General features: G+C 42.1%; 1 pseudogene; it reads left to right on the forward strand.

Moving 5' to 3' along the window:
* LOC100622299 lies at window positions 6,095-6,601 on the forward strand (annotated as a pseudogene).

The following is a 9,834-nucleotide window of genomic DNA, read 5'->3' on the forward strand; positions in this document are numbered from 1 at the left end:
TGGTTGTGGGAGGACATGATGATCCAAGTGGCAGGAGTTACTTTATGCAGTTATCTTATCAAGGAGAGAATCCAAATATTAAGATTGCAGAGAGGAAAGATATAAAGAACCAGGTACCCGATAATGTCACTGAGCCATTGCATTCATCAAGCCCGAACTTAAGCAATATCCAGACTTCTCATGGTGTGGGTGCCAGAAGGCAAACCCTGGGCACTTGAGCTCATCTTTCAAGTTGAATTATATCATGAAAGCAATAATTAATACAAATGCATACCACTGGAGTTTCCAGTTGCGGCGCAGCGGAAACAAATCTGCCTAGGAACCATGAGGCTGTGGGTTCAATCCCTGGCCTTGCTCAGTGGGTTAAGGATCTGGCATTGCCATGAGCTGTGGTGTAGGCTGCAGATGCAGCTCAGATCTGGCGTTGCTGTGGCTCTGGCATAGCCGGCAGCAACAGCTCCAATTATACCCCTAGCCTGGGAACCTCCATGTGCCATGGGTGTGGCCCTATAAATACAAAAAAAAAAATGCCTACCATTGATTGAGTACTTAGGTACTGTTCTTCTGCTTAATGACTATAGAAAGCCTGTGAAATAAATAATTACATCCATTTCGGGAATGAGGACACATAGTCTCAAGTATGTGAATGAACCAGATTTGTACCCATCACTCTCTGACTCTAAGGTCTGAGTGTTTAAGTCTAATACTATGCTCAGACAGATGTGAATGGAGCATGGGAAAATGTTTGGAATATGAAAAATGCAAACCTACACTTAATAACGACTTTTAATTCACTTATTATTTGTCAATATAGTTCTGATTTGTGGTAACCAACCTCCAAGAGGGCCCCCAATGATCCTCACTTTCTGGTAATCATGCTTTTGCGTAGGTCACTCCCATAATGACTAGGGCTGACCTGTGTGACCAATAGGATGTACTGACAAAGTGCTACTTCCAAGGCTAGACCATAAAAGACATCATGGCTTCTGCCTTGCTTTCTCTTGGATCATTCACTCTGGGGGGATTCAGCTGCCATTTCACACACACACTGAAGATGCCCTCTGGAGAGGCCAGTGTGTCAAGAAACTGAAACCTCCTGCCAATATCCACATGTGTGTGAGCCACCTTGGAAGTGGGTCCTTCAGCCCCCATCAAACTTCAGACTGCAGCCCTAGTCAATGCTCAGTTATACCTTCACGAAAGACCCTAAACCAGAACCATCTAGCTAAGCCACTCCTAAATTCTTGATCCACAGAAACTTCGAGACAAGTGTTTATTATTTTAAGCTGCTTGGTTCTGGGGTAATTTGGTACAGAGCAATAGATAAATTAATGCATTGGGTAGCTGAATAAACTCAACTTGAAAGGCTAAAAAGGACCTTAGAGCCAAGACATGGAAACAACCTAAATGTCCATTGAGAGAGAATGGATCAAGAAGATGTGGAACATACACACGATGGAATATTACTTGGCCATTAAAAGGAAAGAAATAACAGCATTTGCAGCAACATGGATGGACCTAGAAATTATCATACTATGTGAAGTTAGTCAGACAGTGAGACAGCAACATCAATATGCTATCGCTTATGTGTGGAATCTAAGAAAAGGACACAATGAACTTTGCAGAACAGATACTGAGTCACAGACGTCAAAAAACTTATGGTTTCCAAATGAGACAGGTTTGGGGGTGGGGGAATGCACTGGGGGTTTGGGATAGAAATGCTATAATTTGGTTGTGATGATCATTGTACAACTATAATAAAATTCATTGAGTTTTATATATATATAAATTTGTCTGTCAATTTTAGATTTGTTTGTCAATTTCTGTTTTTCAGGGAGACACATGTGGTCCTCACCACAACCGTACGAAAGGAATAGGGGAAGTGTCATCTCAGAAAATGTGATCATCAGACAGACTTGCTTAAGGTACTCAAAGTCAGCCAGGGACCAGAGTAATAGAAAAACATTTTGGGGAGTTCCTGTCGTGACTCAGTGGTTAATGATTCTGACTAGGAACCATGAGGTTGTGAGTTCGATCCCCAGCCTCGCTCAGTGGGTTAAGGATGCAGCGTTGCTGTGAGCTGTGGTGTAGGTCAAAGCAGATGCGGCTTGGATCTGGTGTTGCTGTGGCTCTGGTGGAGGCCGGCGGCTACAGCTCCAATTAAACCTCTAGCCTGGGAACCGCCATATGCTGCTCGGGTGTGGCCCTAGAAAAGACAAAAAAAGAAAAGAAAAACATTTTAGGTCTCTTTCACCAAGCCTTTCCAGTGTCCTTGTTTAGCAGTTGGCTCAGGCGCAATGACTCAGAATCAGTAAAAAACACAATAAAAATGAAAGAAATCCCCAAAGAGTCCCTCATTTTAAAATATCTCCTAAGAGGCAGTCAGCAATATACAACACTCTTGCTGCTCCCAGCCTCTCTGCCCTTCTGGTTCTCATTGCACACAGGAGTTTATGGGTCTTGGATCTTGCCCAAAACTGTAGATAGTCATCAATTTTGAGAACATTCAAATATTCTGACCAGCGAAAACTGTTAATGGTTATGGTGTTTATAGCTTGGGTTTAAATAGGAAACTAATAAAGATAAAATCTCTGTTTGATAAGGTGCGCAAACCCCTGTCAATGGAAAGTTTCCCTGTTGCACAGTGAGTTCTTTGAGTGCATCGCTGAGCCCTGGGCCCAGTCTCAGAAAACGCAATTAGGAGGGAGTTAAAACTCACAGAGTTAATGTGCTCTTCGGTGGAACGAATCTTGAAGTGGTAAGTGCTACTTTTGGACAATAATGAGTGAATGAGAGACTGGCTGGGTCTGCTTTTTGTTAGGCATGAGCCCTATAGAGTTTGTTTGGGTTTCCTGTTTACTTTGAAAGAGCAAGCAGAATCTCCAGGGCCAAAACTGCTCTGACAGAAACCTCAGTTGATGACCTTGGCTTGAGCTGGCAAACCCTTGCAAATGAAATCTCCTCTCTGCTCCAGAGGTAGTAAAGCTGTAATGTATGCAGCCTTTCAGGAGTAATCATCTACCGCAGGGAACTTGGCAGAAAAGCAGCTTGAGTTTTTTCTTAGAAGTAATTCGCATTAGTCTGAAAAGGGCTGCAGAGCACATAGCCATCTGCAGTAGATGTTGCTACAGGTGTAGGATGTTGTGGTTTCTAACGTCTTACATGTGTTCTCTAAACAATACCTCGAGTGTCTTTTTGTTTCTGGCCTGTGTGGTTTCCTGCATTTCCGACAGATGATCCTATGTAGAAAGGCAACTGCCTGCAAAGTTTAAATAGGAAAATTACATATAAAGACACACATGCAGAAAATGGTGTTGGCTCTGAAAGCAGCTTGGAACAAGAGCAGGATGGAGCCTGCAGCACTTGCTCAAGTAGCTGAAATAAGCAGTGTTACATGTCCTGAGGAGCCTCCCAGCACATCCAGGAATCCCTCCAGTTGCTGAGACTTTCAGCGCTGCAGGAGACCAAGGAATAGAAACCTGCATTCGAGCTCTCGGAGCAAGCTGGAGAGGAACGGGAAAGAAAGGCCCCATGAGATGAGAGCTCTTGCCAACACTTCATACCCAAGCGGGAACGTCTAGAAGTTTTTTTTTGTGTGAATGATCCAAGTCATAAGTCAAGCAAGCATTGACTCTGGAGCTATAGTCTTGGGAGCCAGAGATATTGCTGGGTCACGGCTGGTTGACAAATGCCCAGGGTAGGGAGCTTAAGATACTAGGTAGTCAGGTGGAACTTTAAAAACCAAACACACAGGCAATCCTGAGGCTTGTCTACATATGGTCAGTGCATTCAAACTTTCATCCCAGGCCTGCCAAGCTGAGGGCCCTCCCTCCCCCACCCCCACAAACCCCCTCACGAGAATACACAATTCCCATTGTGACAGTTCTCTCCCATTGCAGGTTTGCCTGATATTTATTCAGGTCTCACGTTCCCTACATAAAAGCATTGAGTGGAGAGAGAGAAAAAGAGAGAGGAGGCATATGCATGTGTATAACAGAGAGCTGAAAACCCCACAGGTAAACTCTCCTATGAAGGATTGACCCTGGGAGTTTCCTGGTGGCTCAGTGGGTTAAGGATCTGGTATTGTCACTGCCATGGCTCTGGTCAAACCCTGGCCCAGGAACTTTCACTTGTCACAGGTACAGCCAACAACAACAACGAAAAATGGTTAAAATGAAAAAATTTTTTTAAAAAATAATTGATCTTGTTGGAAGCTCTTACCTTCAAAGGCTTTTAATTTTTTCCCTTTTCCCCTTCCAAAAAAGTAATGAAAATGGGGGGAGGGGGAGCAGATTAAATTATCCTCTTACAGGCATGTATTTATCCACTTGGCTCCTGAGAATAATAATCTGCAGAATTCTGGTTCCTGACCCCATGCACTGAGCAGTCCTCAGTAGACTAACCAAGTATGTGCTTCTCTCCTCTGTCCTGGCATTGTGAAGGTGACCGGAGAAAGGACAGGTCAAAAAGGGCAGCTGGAGGGGCAAACGTGTGGCTATGCCACAAGGGAGGGAAGGAAGGGCACAGAGTTTCAAGTCCTCCTCGTCCATTCCGAATTAGGGTCTCTCCTCCTATTTGTAGCCTCTCTGTTATTACCCAGTAATGAGCTGTAGATGAATAGAGTGAAGAAGAGAGAGGCTGAGATCCTTCTTGAGACTCTTATGTCATCAGTAAAGGCCCAATGGACCTTCCATAGGACCCCTGGTCAACACGGCAGTGATGTGAATCAAGGATTCAACCTAGAGATCAGATACTAGAAATAAAGACACTAGATACTAGAGACCAAGGTGTGATTTTCCTTTTCCTTCAGCAACTCACAGTAAGGCTGAGATTCTATCCATGTCAGGCACATGAGGGAAGCTTTCTTTGTAGAACTTTACTGCTACTTTTTTCTTTAATAAACATATCAGATTACTTAGTGGACTTCCAGTTAAAGATACTTGGTTAGATACACATTTGCCTCCACTTCCTCCAGGAACTCCACGGAAGTGACAACTAAGGAATCAAACAAACACCAAAAGGTAAACAAAGAGAAGAGGTAAACAAAGAATCAATAACATTCTAGCAGCTGAAAAGCACTTGGAAGTGTGGTCATGACTTAGCAGACCCCAGAAAGCAGTAAAATCTGAGAGGCGTGAAATCCCCAATAGGTCTAAGAACTGGCAGTACCGGTTACATCTGGAAGTGGGGATAATGATGGGACTAAAATCCAGAGGACTGCTTGTGCTTGTTTAAGAAGCAGTGAGACACCCCCCCCCACCATCTCCTCCACTACTCTGACAGAAGATAGAAATGTATTCCCTGAAGAGGATACGATAAAGGACGTCAAAGTGAAAAATGTGTCCTGAAAACAGGGTGAATAAGTGACATAATTTCACTGAATGCTGAAATTTGCCTTCCTAATTAGAAGAAATCTCTTTGGTGAATCTGGCCAGCTTAAGAGAAAGGACCTGGAAACTGACATCAGGGATTCACCTACACAATGTCCTAGCTAGATCACCCCTGCTATGAAGAGTCTGACAAGCCTTGGTTTGTTTTTTGTTTTTTGTTTTTTGTTTTTTGTTTTTTGTTTTTGCCATGCCCAGGGCATGTGGGAATTTCTGGGCCAGGGAACAAACCGTCACCACAGCAGTGACCCAAGCTGCTGCAGTGACAATCCTAGATCTCTAACCCACTGAGCCACAAGGCAACTCCAACAAGCCCTGATTTGCATACAGAACTTCCTATCAGCTTTGTAGCACCCTACTCTTATATACCAACAGATAGTCAAGATTACCACCATTTGAGGAAGGCTTCTAATAGGAAAGAAAGAGGCCAAACCAACAAACAAATATACAATGGTTTGGAAGAAAACAATGCAGGGAGATAAAACCTTTAACGAATGATTATCACATACATGAAACAAGAACAAAATGTCATATAAAAAAAATCTTCAGAGAATGAAAAGTGGGAAGCAAAAGTGAAAATCTCAACAAAAGTGTTGAAAAGGAAGTTGAGGGGGGAAAAAGCCCTGAAGGTAAAACAAAGAGATAGAAAATAAGAGAAAAAAATAGTAAGAAATTTAGAGAACCAGTCCTGGATGTCTATCATCTGATGAGTAGGAGTTCCAGGAAAAGATAAAGAAAACAGGTGGGGGCAGGTTGGGTCCTGAAGCCTCCAGAGGGAGGAAGAGGAAGACGCGGGACGAGCACAGAATGGAAACAGACTGTAATCCCATGGAGCTGAGCAGTCTATCAGGATTCGAAGGAGATGCAGCACTTAATGGCTTTGAAGGAACAGATATGAAAGACATGCGGCTGGAAGCTGAAGCAGTTGTTAATGCTGTTCTCTTTGCTGTTAGCAACAAACCTAACGCTGTGCTGCTGATGTGACCTGTATCAATGTGGAAACAAGAGAAAGGAACAGATACTGCCTGGCGCTCACTGAAGCAGGGCTCAGGGTGGTAGGTTATGCTTTTGACCAGGTGGATGACCATCTTCAAACTCCCTACCACGAAACGGTCTACTCTTTGTTGGACTCACTCAGCCCTGCCGACCAGGAAGCATTTGGAGATGCACTCCTTCAAAGGCTGGAAGCTTCAAACCGGGGTGGACAGTCATGACTAAGTTTTTTCCCGTGAGAGGGGGGCTGCTGCCGGTACAAAATGCTGACATAAAGCTTGAAGTTCCTGCGTAAGGTCATAGCAGAAAATGCATCTTGGGTTTTGTGTCTTTGTCATCTTTTGCTTCAAATTTAGGCTTTTGATTGAGAACATGATCAACCAATGAATTGTCTTTCTTGGTTTCTCATTCACGAAGGAAATCCTGAGGCAATTACTGTGACAAGATCATTAAGACATTCATGTTTCTTCCTATAGTGTCTCTGCATTTCGAAAACCTATTCTGTATTTCATTCTCCTATTGCAGGACTTTGATGCTGCCAGCACTCGCTCTTACATAGGAAGTTCTAGGTGTGCACAATCATATAGAAATTAAAATGACCTAACTTCAAACTTTGATTCAGCTTGCTAAATCAGGGGTTTCCTAACTAGCTTGGACTGACTGTAGTAATTATTTTGCCACTAGCCTTACTGGAAACAAATTATCAACTAATTTCCCCTGCACAAATTTTGAAATTCACTGCTTCATCTAATCCATTTATATTATTAATACGGACTGATAAAATGAGTTAATTATATATTACTCAGCTAATTCTACATGAAAAACAAGTCCTGGAGTTCCCATTGTGGTGCAACAGAAACGAATCTGACTGGTATCCACGAGGATGCGGGTTCCATCCCTGGCCTTGCTTAGTGGGTCAGGGATCTGGCATTGCCGTGAGCAGTGGTGTAGGTAAGGTAGCAGAGGCGGCTCAGATCCTGAGTTGTTGTGGCTGTGGTATAGGCCAGCAGCTATAGCTCCGATTCAACCCCTAGCCTGGGAACTTCCACATACCTCCAGTGTGGCCCTAAAAAGCAAAAAAGCAAAAAAAAAAAAAAAAAGGGGGAGTTCCCGTTGTGGCGCAGTGGTTAATGAATCTGACTAGGAACCATGAGGTTGTAGGTTCGGTCCCTGCCCTTGCTCAGTGGGTTGAGGATCCGGCATTGCCGTGAGCTGTGGTATAGGTTGCAGACGCGGCTCGGATCCCGCGTTGCTGTGGCTCTGGCGTAGGCCAGCTGCTACAGCTCCGATTAGACCCCTAGCCTGGGAACCTCCATATGCCGTGGGAGCGGCCCAAAGAAATAGCAAAAAGACAAAAAAAAAAAAGAAAGAAAGAAAAAGAAAAACAGGTCCTGAAACAGTACTGTATTCCTTGTTTGTAGCAGCCAGCCAACTAAGAGGACAAACCATTAGCAAATGAATGTAATAATTCCTTATTTCCAAGCTATTTAAGCACATAAGCAACTATAAGAACAGGCTCCATTCTTTTCCTAACAAAAAGCATCTTCAATGTGTGCAATTTAAAAGGAAGAAAGATTCTGATTTCCTAGAAAACGATACTTTGGCCTGTGTTGATTCTTATTATGAATGTTTGTTTACATAATGCACAGTATATATTCAGAAAGTATTTTTGCTTCAGCATTTACTTTCTGTAAGTAGTGCTTTGGTATATTCCCATAATACCCCTCCTTCCCCAGCAGATGTATGGTGTTCTGTGTTGATGATAAATCTCCAATGTCATATGCGTGCCTCATATGGGCTTGAAGCCTAAGGATGAATGAAGCATTTGGAGATCTAATATTTGAAAAAGGGAGACTCTGTATTTTATGTTTTACTGCAGTACTAATATTTATAAAAATAAACTATACCATGCTGCTACACGTTTTCAAGTACATGTTGAATAATGATCAGGGAGTCTTTTTTTTAATACTAGTCTAAAGCAGCAGCTATAGAAATGTCAAACTAAAATTCTGCATCTGGACACACCATAATTTGTCATTTGAAGACTTTTTTTAAAATCATTATTAAATAATTGGTACTTTTAGGTCTGAAGATCATGTAGACCAGAGTAAGTTAAAGTTTGGTTTGGGTCACTATTTATTGTCAAAGTTCATTGGAATGCCTAAATTATGTTTGATAAATGCATGTTCATCCTTTTTATTTTCAGATGCTTAACTGTTTGGGCAATGAAGTCTAACTTCAGGTTGAACTTTCTCATGCCTAATCTCAGGCTAAATGTAAAGGATATTTGTAAAGTTTAAATAAAATTCTGTTCACTAAAAAAAAAAAAAAAGAAAAGAAAAGAAAAAGAAAACAGATGGGGAGAGCTCATCCAATAGCTCATTAAAGTCAACAGAGTTAAAGGCCTACCAGGTGCTGGTCACATTGGATAAAAGTAAATCCACAACTAGGCTCATTATTATGAAATTTTAACACTTTAGGACAGAGAAGATTCTAAAAATCAACTACAAAGTATCAGGAAGTGGAATCCCATCTGACTTCTCAACAGCAATGCCAGAAATACAAAGGCCAAAAGGAAATGTCTTCTATTCCTGAGGGAAAATTACTTCCAACCTAGAATTTTATATCCAGCTATAACACGAATCAAGTGGAGTGGTAGAATAAAGACATTTTCAGAAATGCAATTTTCAAAACCTTTACCACTATTAATCCATTCTCAGAATGCTCCTGGAGGATGTGCTCCAGCAAAAAAAAAAAAAAAAAAAAAAAACTGAATAAATAAAGAGAAAGACACAAGGGCCAAGAAAAAGGGGCTTTGACATGAAGCCAGGGGCCAAGATAATATCTGAGATGTGGTTAAGGGGAAACCCAAGACAGCAGATATGTAACCAGCCCAGGGACCAAAAAATCAAGATTGAAGAGGTTTAGAAGGCTTTTGGAGTGACATCTGATGAAATATCTAATGTGTCTGAGCACATTGAGGGGAGATTTCCATATATGGAAGAAAGTTTGGGGCTTGTTTGGTGACAAATGTATAAAAAAACAAGCAAAGGAAACAGTAAGGCAATTATTAATACCAGGGAAAACAGTAAGCTGTGAATAAAAGGAAAAGCAATCATCATATGATACATAGCTTATCTGATAATAGCATTTTAAAGGGTTGTAAAATGGAAACATATATAATGATCTAACCAAAAGCATGTAGTGTGGGAGGACAGAGTTGGAGGGTGACTGATCACATGAACATGGGTAGTAGGAGGGGAAGAGAAAAAGTGTTAAATCCTTATTGTCAGAGTTCCTGTCATGCCTCAGTGATTAACGAACCTGACTAGCATCCATTTGCATGCAGGTTCGATCCCTGGCCTTGCTCAGTGGGTTAAGGATCCAGCATTGCCCTGAGCTGTGGTGTAGTTCGCAAAGCCGGCTCAGATCCCGGGTTGCTGTGGCCGTGGTG

Source organism: Sus scrofa, chromosome 2 (genome assembly GCF_000003025.6).
Source record: "Sus scrofa isolate TJ Tabasco breed Duroc chromosome 2, Sscrofa11.1, whole genome shotgun sequence".
Classification (NCBI taxonomy): domain Eukaryota; kingdom Metazoa; phylum Chordata; class Mammalia; order Artiodactyla; family Suidae; genus Sus; species Sus scrofa.